At 48.4% G+C, this 12,247-nt stretch overlaps 1 protein-coding gene across 1 annotated transcript in view; it reads left to right on the top strand.

Moving 5' to 3' along the window:
* Positions 1 to 12,247, top strand: part of FBRSL1 (fibrosin like 1) — a gene marked incomplete at its 3' end in the record, with an annotated part of 240,528 nt that overhangs the window by 60,306 nt on the left and 167,975 nt on the right. The window lies entirely within an intron of this gene.

Raw genomic sequence — 12,247 nt, forward strand, 5'->3', positions numbered from 1 at the left:
GTTTGGTCCCCTTTGTTTACAGATGAGACAGTTTTGAGCCAAGGAAGAAATCCGGTCCTGCCTCCCAGAAATAGTTTCTGAGAACAAATCCTTCATTTTAAAGAGAAGAAGACAAGCCCAGAGAGGGAGATGCACATCCTTCTGCAAATTCTTTAAGAACTTTTATTATTTATCCTTTCACCATTTAGGCATCCTTGATGATCAGAGTTTTCTGCCCCAGTCTAGGGATCCATTCTCCTTTCAAAGCCCTCTGATTTACCCAGGAAGAAACTAAGGGTCTTAGACACTTTTGAGACTTTCTTTAGGTCATGCAGGCAACAATAAGGGCAGGTTTTGAAGCCAGATCACCAGTGTTTTTTTGTTTGTTTTTGTTTTTTTAAGCCCTTTGCTCCCAGCTTAGATTCAAGACTGTGTATTGGTTCTAAGGCACAAGAGAAGTAAGGGTTTAGAATCACACAATAGGAAGTGTGAATTATTGAAATAGTTATCCAAAAAAATTTTTTTTTCCTTAAACCCTTACCTTCGGTGGTAGAATCAATACTTTGTATTGGTTCCAAAGCAGAAGAGTAGGAAGTGCTAGGACTTGCCCTTATTTACACAGCTAGGAACTGTCTGAGGCAAGATTTGAACCCAGGACCTGGCTCTCCATCCACTTAGCCATGAGGCTGTCCCACCTCATTATTCTTATTTAGTTATTTATTTAGACTATTTCCCCTTTTCTGTCCCTAGGGGACAAGCAATTCCACCTCCAGTGCATTTTTATTCTCATTCATCCATCCCTTCCTTCATTTATATATTTATCTATTAATCTATATTCCTTCCTTCATTTATTTATTTAGGCTATTTGCCCATCCCTTTTCCCTCCCCAAGCCAATAAGCAATTCCACCTCCAGTGTATTCTGAAAACAATGTGAACCTCCTCTGTGAACAGGTTACAGGATATTTGAGGATTTCATATAGGGTACCAGTAGTGTTCTGAATCAGTTTCTCTTCCGCGATTGAGATGAGGAAAGTCTTTGTGAAGAATGGGATGCCTGAAATGAATCCAGGGAGGTTTCTGGGGTCAGTTGCCCCATATTTTTGTCCTGAATGGGAGGAAAAGGGTTTGGGGGGCTCATGCTTTCCTGAAGGCCACAGTGGTCAATATTTACCAAGTTACCACTGATGGATCCTAGAGATACAAAGAGAAAAGAGAGATGTTCCTGCTCTTCTGGAGTTTATATTCTATCCTCAGTAACATAGAAGAAACAGATAGAAAATAGATGTAGAATAAACCCCAGATAATGGAATAGGGGAGTGGGGCATGTCCTGAGCAGCAGGGGAGGAAAGGCCTCATGGAGGAGGTGTTTGGAACTGATTTTTGCTTGCCCATTTTCCAGATGGGGAAATCTGAGGTATAGAGATGTTGCAGCTCAGTATTTTCTGGGATTAAAGCCTCAGCCAACTTCCAGGAGAGATAGAGGGAACAGTGGAAAGTGGGCTCCTGGGCTCTGACCTTCTTGGGTGGACGCCACTTCCTCCACGTCCTCAGAAGGACTGGGCACTTTTTAGCATTTTTCTTTGCTCTGGTTCAGAGCTCCAGAAAGTAGAGAGGGATGGAGGGAGGAGAATGTATCCCTCTAAACACTCAGCTCTGGCTCTCCAGAGAGAGACCAGCCAAGCTCGTGGTGCTTCCTTCCACCTGCTCCAAGCTTCTGGACCAAAGATTGTTATCTCCTCGGACTTCACTGACCAGAGAGCCCTGGAGTTGCTTATTACCCGTCTGCTTCACCAGGCTTGACTTCAGCAGCACAAGTCTGACTCTCCTATTCCCCATCTATAAAATCTTAAAGCCGGCTGTTCCTCTGTGCAGAGGTCCAGAGGTTATTGGTTGTGCCCTGCCATACCCAGATACTCTCCCCCATTCTGGGGGGCTAGAGGTGAGGGGGGGTAATTGACATGTAGCAGCAAGAGAGATTAGTTTAGAACAGCTGGAAAGAATGAGATAATTTCCCATCTCCCTGCAAATACCCTGCTCTGGAATGTCAGTTATTCCTAATATTCAGTGCCTGGGCCCTGGAGTGCCCCAGCTCAGCCTTGAGCTTGGGATTAGGCATTGGGACCAATCTCTGAGGGAAAGGCGGCTTATTCCATAATTCTGAGCCGTTGGCATCAGAACAAGGTGCAATCCGGTGGATTTTCCATTTATTTTTCCATCTTCGTTTTTGCCAAAGAATGACTAGAAAAACCTCCCACCATCCCACATGTTTCCTGGTGAGGTCAGTTGGGGAAGGGGGTGTGAATTTGATTCAAGAAGAACCCTTAACCAAAACCCAGAAGATTCTAGTTCTAGTTCTAGTGTTACTGAGCTGTGGATGGCTTCTATTACAATGGATAAGTCCCTTTTCTCGGTGGCCCCTTCGGACCAGAAAACTAAAAGGCTGCACTCTTGACTCCTCCAGGAGGGGAGCTACAAGCTTGCATTGGGTGACTCTCCAGATGGGCAGGATTCTATGTGGCTGGAGGGGAGGTGGATGGTGCCCTTGAATTCATCATGGAAGCCTAGGGGTAACGTGGCATGGGAAAAGTGGGGCTAAAATTGGGTATTCCTCATGGATAACCCCAGAACTTATAGAAATCATCTCCTTCAAGTTGGAAGGAATGTTCAGAGTCATTTACATAATAACTTCTCATTTTATATACACAAATACATTTGTGGAGTGAAAATGAGAGTCTCTGCTCTCAAGGAGTTAATTTTGGGGAGAAATGCATGGTGATGGGGGGGTACTAGGTCACTACTACCAGCCCGCATTCATTTAATAAACCCTTGTAAAGAGTTAGGGATGCCAAAACATATCCCTGCCCTCAAGGAGCGCACATGCTGATGGGGTTGGTGAGCATGTAAATAATTGGGTACCTGTGTGAGCCCATAGCCTGTGGCAGCCTCTTAAGCTGAGTTGAGCCTTAAACAGCTTCTGGGGAGGAAGGAGCTCATTTTAGTCAACATGATCTTTTATCTCTAGCCAGACAGTGCTGTCCTTTTAAAGTGTTTACTTGGGAAATGACTACCAATTGCTGAATTTCCTTGGACAGGTTCAGACCTTTCCAACTAAGTCATTTCAGGGAATTAAAAGATAGAGCTAATAAAGCATATATTCTTATGTTAGCCAGTTGTAATAAATGAATATTTTCCATTGATCTATTTTAAATTGTATTCATCGTGTTAAACATTTATTAAATTTAAAATTATATAAATTAAAATATAAAAACAATGGTTAAAATTACATTTGTTTTTTAAAACCCTCTAAATGGGAAATGAGATGTTAGGATTAGGGGATTGAAATCCAATGAGATCACTCTGCCTACCATTACTGCACATACAACGTCACACCATAATAGTAAGTGGCAGAAGCAGGATTTGAACACTGGTCCTTTTGGTGCAATCCAATCTTTCTGAACTCAGATATTCAAGGTCACCTTTGGCCTCAGATGCCACCCCCCCCCCCTTCCTCATATGACCTGTCCATTTTCCCTGGGGCTATCCAAACATTGTGTGAAAGCCCCAGGCCCCAGCCAATATGTAAAGTGAGCTGTCATGAATAAGTCACAGGATTGGAACAAGAGTCTTATAATATCTACAATCTAAAATTGTAATTTGTACAAAGTTTGTACAAAACTATAATTGTAGCAGTCACTACAATCCATGGGGACTTTCACAGGTCAAACTGAAATCAGGCGAAACAGCATGCAATGTATGGCTAAACAAGTCTACTTCTAAAAGAGAGTATTGCCTGGAAGCCTTTACAGATAAGGAAGATTCACTCTCCCAGGAATGGAGAAGCCAGGACCACTTCCTCTGGGCCCTGTCCTTTTCTTCTGGCTCTGGAGAAAGCAATGGAAGGTGGTTGTGAGCCATGGCAACCACCTAAACCTACATTCAGACTCGCACAGAAGATCCAGAGTGGAAGGGACAGATCTCAGGAGAAGCCACATGGTCCAGATTTTTTTTTTTCAAATGAAGGGAGGGAGATGGAGAAATTGACAGGAGGATGGAGGGATGCTTGAATGGATACATGGATGGGTGGATAGATAAATATATAGTTAAAAGAGAGCAATAAGGAAAAGTGGCATAGTGGGTTAATGCTTTGGATTTGATAAAAGCATTTATTTAGCAATTACTCAGTGCCATGCTCTAAAGACACAAATACAAGGAAGTTTGCATTTTTCAAAAAAATTTTTTAATTGATATTTTCTTCTCTTCACCTTTTTAAGAGAGAACCTCCCTTAAAGATTTTTTTTTTTTAAAGAAAAGGAGGGAGCAAAGTAAAAATTCAGCCAAACTGATTCCATTTCCTTTTCCCTTTTCCTTCCTCCCACCTTCTTTCCCCTTTTCACTTCCTTCCTTTCCGTTTCTCTCTTCTCTCATGATTTTTTTTTCTTTCCTCTAAATGGAGCACCGGAGAAGCAGAGGATATGGATGTAGATCTAGCAGGGAATCCAGAATCCAGGGAGGGAAGGTGACTTGGCCTAGGTCACACAGATCTGGCCTCTAAATCCAGTACCATACAATTCCCAAGCCGGTATTAGGTTTTTGTTCTCACTTTTTAATTTTTCAATTATATTTAGAAACACTAGATATATACTCTCTCCCTATCCTCTCCACTTCCCTGAAGTGATGAATAGTTTGATGTAAGTTACCCATATTTTTCCTGTAATGCATATGTCCATATTGCTTATCATGATAGAAGACACATCCCACATACAATAGAAATATCATGAAGGAAATAATAGTGGGAGAGGCCATGCTTTGATCTCCTCTCAGGTTCCTTCTTTGGCTATGGATAGTATTTTCATCATGAGTTCCTTGTGTTATCTTGGAAACTTGCTTTGCTAATAATGGTTTAGGGCTTCACAGTTGATCATTTTATAATATTTCTGCTACCATCTACATTGTTCTGCTAATTTCACTTTGCATCATTTCATAGAAATCTTGCCAGGTTTTTCTGTTTATTGTTCTTTATGGTGTAATAATATCATATTACAACCATGTACCATAGCTTGTTGACCTATTCCTAAATGATGCGTTACCTCTCAATTTTCAGTTCTTTGCCACTACAAAAAGAGCTGCTAAAAATATTTTGGTACAGGTAGGTCCTGTATCGCTGATCTCTTTTTGAGATACAGACCCAGGAGTGATATTACTGGGTCCCCTTTGAGCTTGTTTTCATATTGCTCTCTAGGATGGTTTTATCAGTTCCACCAACAGTGTATCAGTGTCCCAATTTTCCTACATTCCCTCCAGTTGCTTTAATTTGTATTTCTCTAATCAATAATGGATAGTCTTAATTTCTTCCTCTGAGAACTTCCTGTTCATATTTATTTTTTGGTTGGAGAATGCTTTGTATTCTCATAAATTTTGCAGTTCTCTATATAGTTGAGAAATGAGGCTCTTGTCAGAGATGCTTGCTATCAATATTTCTAAATTGGTTGTTTCCCTTCTAATCTTGGTTGCATTGGTTTTATTTGTATAAAATCATCTCAATTTAATGTAGTCAAAATTAACTATTTTGTGTTTTCTAATGTTCTTTGTGCCTTGTTTGGTCATAAATTCTTCCCTCATCCATAAGTCTGACAGGTAAACTTTTCCACATTCCTCTAATTTGTTTATGGTGTCACCCCTTATTTCTAGATCAAGTATCCCATTTGACTTTATCCTATTATATGGTGTGAGATGTTGGTCCATGCCTGATTGCTACTATATTGTTTTCTACTTTTCCCAGCAGTTTTTGTCAAAGAATGAATTCTTTCCCCAAAAGCTTCAGCATTATTTTCTTGCTTCTTCTGTGTGTAGGGGTATCAGGGATGGGCTTTGATCCCAAGGCCTTTGGCTTTAGAACCAGTTGATCTTGCCACTCTTGTGTTTGTTTTTAAAATCCTCACTTCCTCTATCAATTTCAAGACAGAAGAGCAGCAAGGGCTAGGCAATTGGAATTAAGTGACTTACCCAGGAAGTCACATAGCCAGGTAGTATCTGACTTCAGATTTGAACCCAGGTCCCCCCAACTCCAGGACTGTACCAACTCACCGCCCCTTTCCACTCTATTGTAAATAAGCCTGTGAGAATGGCAAGAAGTCCAGAGAGACCTGGGCAGATTGGATGGTCTTCCATTTTACAGATGAGGAAAATGGAGCCTCAGAGAGGAAATGATTTGCTTAATTCACACTTGGCCACAATCCTCCTCCTTATACCTGGGGTTCCAGAGTATGGGATGGAGAGTGGAAAGTATAGAGGAATTGCACAGAGAGGACTTGGGTTCAAATTCAATTCTGTTACTTAACTGAATAAACTTAGATGGTTAGACTGAGAATGGGAAGCTTTGAAGGAGGAGGAGGTCGCCGCCTTCCAATATTTGAAGGTTCTCGACTTAGGCCTTCCCTGCTCTGAAATGCTCTGACTCTGGGCTCTTGTGCCAGGCTACTCCTCCACCGGGCTTCAGGTCCCTCCTTTGTTCTGTCCTGAAACCCCTGTGCCCCCGGGAGACATGCCACTTAGAGGTGCCCGCTGGGGATGGGCAGGGGGCCGAGAGAGGCTCCCCTGCTCGTGACGGGAGGCTCACCACCCTGTGTGGTCAGCCCCACACTGGAACAAGAGGCTTCCTATAGCTCATCACTTAATGAGCCCCCTTTGTGGAAGGTTTGGCTGAGGAATCTCAGGATCTAAGCTTGGTTTTTTTAAACCTCATCTTCTGTCTCAGGGTCCAAGGCAGTAAGGGCTAGGCCAGGGCGGTTAAGTGACTTGCCCAGGGTCACACAGCTCGGAAGTGAATGAAACTCAGGTTTTCGTGGCTCCGCGCTCTGTGGCCTCAAAGTGACCCTCCAGCCTCCATCTAGCAGTAGAGGGAAGGGGTCTGGGCGAGGGAGGTACCAGCGGACACCCAAGAGAGCTGGAGCCCCACAGAGCGAGTGGCCGTCAGGTGCCTCAGGCGTCTTGGAGCCAGGCCTGGCAGAGGGATCGCCTTGCCATGGGATGGATTCTCAGGATGGGGCCAAGCCCAAGGTGGGGTGAGTCAGAGCCCTTGGCTCCAGGTTCAGGCTCTCCGGGCTGGAAGAGGGCCTGCTGGTTGCCATGGGGCCGCTCTGCTCTCCACAGAAGCTCCTGAGAACCAGCCAAGGCTCTTCCTGCCCTTTGGGACTCAACTCCGGCTCAGAAAGGAGCGAGGATCCCCCCCCTCCCCCCCAGCAAGTTCCTGAATTGGAAGTCAATGGGGTTTTGAGGTTCTTCTGGACCCAGAGCAAACATCTAGGACCCGCAGGGACTAGATGGAGTCAGGAGGTTGGAGACTGGAAGCTAAGAGGCTGGAGGCTGGAGGCTATGAGGCTGGAGGCCGGGGTGGACAGGTAGGCCTTAGTGTGACTCTTCCAGGAACCAGGGTGGGTGCCCAGCCCCCATTTTAGGGGAAACGAGAGTGACTGACAGCGAGGTCTCCAGCCTTTCTGAAGAGAAATTCATTTTCATCTCGTTTAGTTTATTTCCCTTGTGAGGGTGTGGATTACTCAGCCCCCACGTCCCAGGGCCTACAAGATTCCCAGTCAAAGCAGGACTGAGTCCTTCTCGGCCTTCACCCCTGGCTCCGGGGGGATCCCAATGAGTAACCGGCATTGACTGGGAACAGAGGACGCCTTCTGGCCAGTCAGAACCCGGGACTCGAGGCGGCCAACAACAGGAGATCAGAGCCTGGGCCCCAGAAGGCTGATTTTGGAATCTTTGGGCCCAAGTTCTGCTTTTGCCCGGGTGATTCTGAATTTAACGGACTCTCGGAGCGAGCAGCAGAAGCCTGTCTGATCCGCGTCGGTGCAGGGCATTCCCTCACCAAGAGTCCTGGGCGGAGAGGACAGATCCCACAAAAGAAGATTCTCGGTTCTCCCCCCAGAAAAGAGAAAAGGCCCGGCCGAGTGATGATGGTCATACCCCGAGGGGGCTAGAACGGGGGGCTCCCCTTTGGGGCTCCCTTGTGCCCCCCTTCCCTTCCCTCTGCAAGGAGATGACGTCCAGCATTTTCCAAGCCTCGACCCACGAATAGAAGCACCCAATGAGAATACAGACAAATTCTAGAATTTTCCACGTGTAGACACACAAAGTGGTTTGTTATAAAGATAGCATTATTGAGCACCCTTTTTAGTGTCATAAAGGGGTTAGATGTTTGGCAGAAAAGACCGATAAATAGGGGGATCCTTAATCTTGATTCCTCATCTTTTTACCCCCATTTTTTCTTATTGTCACTGCCGAGGCATTTTCCAGCCCATACCACCCACTTTTTGTTATTGTTGTTGTTTTTGGCAAAGATTTTGGAATGGTTTGCCATTTCCTTTTCCGGCTCCTTTGACAGACAAGGACTCAGAAGGCACACAGGGTGAAGTGACTTGCCCAAGGTCATACTGCCAGCTCGCCATTTCCTTTTCTGGCTCCTTTGACAGATGAGGACATCGAGGCACACAGGGCAAAGCGATTGGTCCCGGGGTCTTCTTGACCTCAGACCCAGCTCTATCCACTGCCCCACTTGGCCCAGCATGGAGGAGGTTTTATTCTAGTCCATTAGGTTTTCTAGGCCAAGACCACAGCGTCATAGACAGGGCGCTCAACCTGGAGCCCTGACTTCCCCCCCTTCAGAATGTTCTTAGCTCTTGGCCTTCATTTCCTCCTCTGCCTTGGGAGGGAGCACTTTGTGCCCGTCCTGCCTGGCCGATGGCTTTCAGGAGCGGCTTGGACCAAAGGGCCCCCGCCTAGGCGGAGGTAGGTGCCATGAAGGCAAAATTGGACAAACACTTACTGAGCTCAGCCTCTCCTTGTCAGCCCCGGGAGGAGAGGAGCCAGGAGCTGGCTGAGCTCCCCGGACACGGCCCAGCCCGAGCCCACCAGCTCCTGCTCTCTGTCTCTCTCCCTCTCTCTCTCTGTCTCTGTCTCTCTCTCCCTCTTTCTCTGTCTCTCTCCCTCTCTGTCTCTGTTTCTCTCTCTCTCTCTCTGTATCTCTCTGTCTCTCTCCCTCTCTCTCTCTCTCTCTCTCTCCCCCCCCCTCTCTCTCTTCTCTCCCTTTCTCTCTCTCTCTCTCTGTCTCTCTCTCTCTCTCTCTCTCTCTCTCTCTCTCTCCCCCCCTCTCTCTTTCTTCCCCCCTCCCCCCCCCCCATCTCTGTTCTCTCCCTCTCTCTCTGTCCATGTAGATGGCTCCCTTCTCCTCAATCGATAATCTTGGTGAGCTTTTTGGAGCTGCTCCCTTGGCTGACGCATAGCTGCCAGAGGCAGTTTTCAAGTCTGGCTCTCTGCCCCCTTTGCCTTACTTACTCCCCACCCTGTGAATATATATATTCTACCAAACTAGTGTGTCTGATCATTTCCAGAGCAGTGGGGGGATGGGTGCTATTGGGGGTTAGATGGGGGGGATAATCAGGAAAGACTCCCTGTAGGAGGTGGCGCTTGGGCTAGGACTTGTAGGAGGTGGAGGTGAGGGAGAACTTCCAGGCACGGCTGGGGAGATGAGCCAGGCACAGGGCCAGGAGGACCGGGCGTGCTTCCCCAAGGCACAGTACTCTGTGCCTAGTCAGTGCATTTATGACTCTCACCCCCGCGGGGGAGGATGCTGATAGGAGCTGGCGTTCTGGAAGGTCTACGGAGCCCTGGACGGCCGCCATCTCCTCACCACTCTGGTGGTCCCTCGTCACATTATCCCCAGGTTAGATGGGTGGACACTGAGGCTGGAGTCATTGTCTAAGGCAGGATCTACACTCCCATTGGACGCAGCGTCATTTTCGCAGCTGGGCTCGTGGGGCCAGCCAGGAAGGATCTGGGATGTCTAATCTGAGATTCGTCATTAGAGAGCATCAAAGACCCCGAGCTCCAGCCTTCCTCCCCGCAGGGAGCACTTCCCCCGGGAGAGGCCTCTTTTCCCCCTTCGCCCCAGACTTTGCTATTACTTGGCTGGTTGGCTGTTCTTCCTGAGCCCGTTGGGTTTTCTTGGCAAAGATTTCCTTCTCAAACTCATTTGGTAGATGGAAAACCTGAGGCCAACAGGGTGAAGGGACTTGCCCAGGGTCACCCAGCGAGGAAGGGTCTGAGGCCAGATTTGAACCCAGGACCTCCCGCTGCTAGGCCTGGCTCTGTGTCCACTGAGCGCCCGGCTGGCCCGGGAGTGGGCAGAGTGAGTTCTGAGCTGGTTCGTCCCAGAGGAGGTCCAGTGGTCAATATTTCCGGCGTCTCTTCTGCCTCAGAACTGATAGTGGAGCATTTGAAAAACAGAAGGTGAGGGTTTCATTTCCCCACCTCTAACCCCCAAGCCAGGGTTCTGCCCACCGCCCTGCCACGCCTCCCTCTTGGCTCGCAAGTCCTGGGCCAGCCACCCTCGGCTGCTTGTTTCGTGGGAGAAGGGACCACACCAAGGACACAGGTCTCCGGCCTGAACGTCCATCCCTCCGGCCAAACAAGGAGCCTCTGGCCGGTGAAGGTGCCGGACGTTCTGGGTTTCTCCAGCTCTGCCCCTTGGGCGCCGTCCCATCTGTTCCGCCTCCTCGGCCATCGTGGAGACGAGTACACCGAAGCCGGAGAGGCAGTCGCGTGTCCAGAGTTCCTGAAGCAGGAGTCACACCTCCGGGGCCTGTCCCCCGGACACCCCACTGACCCCCTGGCTTTAGCCACCAGAGCCCCGTGCAGGCATTCACTTCCCCCGTCCATCCCACTAAGCTTTGGGCAAGCCTGAAAGCTTTCTCTCCGGGGCTGTCCCTTTGTACGTTCGAGGCTTCGTGCCTGGTTTGGGGTGTTCTGTGTGCTCCGAGCACCGACCCTCTGGCCGCCCCCTCTGGGAATTGTTCTCGTTTGCCTTGTGCCTGGATGACCGTCACCTTCTGAGCCCAGATAATCCAATTGTGTCTGACTGACCCTCCGCGGGGGGGTTTCCTTGGAGACGAGCCCGGCTTGTAAAACGCCTCCATCCCGGGGCCACCCCACCGCGTAGTGTGTGCTGCTGTCTGGTGGGAGCGCCTCAGGCCCTGTCTGGGTCCCCAGCCCCGAGACCTCGGCAAGCACGGCCTTACAGAAGATCTTGGGCCTTTCTACAAATAAGGCTTCCTCTCTACCAGGCACGTAGATATAAAAAGATAGATAGCCGGGGGTCTGTAGCTGTGCCATCTGTGTCTGTCAGTCTATCCATCTATCCACCCATCCATCCGTCCATCCATCCATCCATCCATCCATCCATCCATCTACCTATCCATCCATCCATCCATCCATCCATTCTTCCATCCATCCATCTATCTTTGTCAATCTATCCATCTATCTATCCATGCATCTGTCTATCCATCTATCCACCCATCCATCTATCTACCTATCCATATATCCATTCGTCAAATCATCCATCCATCTATCCGTCTTTGTCAATCTATCCATCTATCTATCCATGCATCTGTGTCTGTCTGTCTACCCATCTATCCACCTATCCATCCATCCATTTGTCAAATCATCCATCCATCCATCTTTGTCAATCTATACATCTATCCACCCATCCATCCGTCCATCCATCCATCCATCCATCCATTCTTCCATCCATCCATGCATCTGTGTCTGTCTACCCATCTATCCATCCATCCATCTTCATCCATCTATCCATCCATCTGTGTCTGTCCATCTGTCCATCCATCCATTTGTCATGTGTGTGTGTGCCAGCTCCTTTGGCCTTGCACCCCCAGATGCCCCCTCCTCACTCTCCTCCTCTGGGACCCTTACTTTTCGCCAGGATCCATGGGGCCGACTCTGGCTCTGGTTGGCCAGGGTCTGGGGAATGGAGCCCATGGAATGGGGAGCCCCAAGGATATCGCAGGCTCCCTCTGTGGCATTCCAGGCGGAGGGTGACACGAATTTCCACCATTCCTGCCTGGGTCTGGAAAGATGGGCCAGAGTGCAGGGAGGGGGGAGGGGCCAGAGAGGGTGTGGGTAGAGCTTGGGGAGGGCCCTCAGGATCCCCTTAGTTCTGCATCAGGCCCCAGGACAGGCAGGGGAGTGGAGCCCCAGGCTGCCCTTTGTTCATTGGTTTCCTGGTGTGCTGTTTGCCCAGCTGTGGATGCTACTGAGCCAGTAAAAGGGGGGGGGGGTGGCGTGCCTGTGCCTGCCCGGGGAGGAGAGGAGATTCTCTCTCTCTGTCTCTGTCTCTCTTGTCTCTCTCTCTCTCTCTCACACACACACACACACACACACACACACACACACACACACACACCGGGACCAGCT

Source organism: Monodelphis domestica, chromosome 3, assembly GCF_027887165.1.
Source record: "Monodelphis domestica isolate mMonDom1 chromosome 3, mMonDom1.pri, whole genome shotgun sequence".
Lineage (NCBI taxonomy): Eukaryota > Metazoa > Chordata > Mammalia > Didelphimorphia > Didelphidae > Monodelphis > Monodelphis domestica.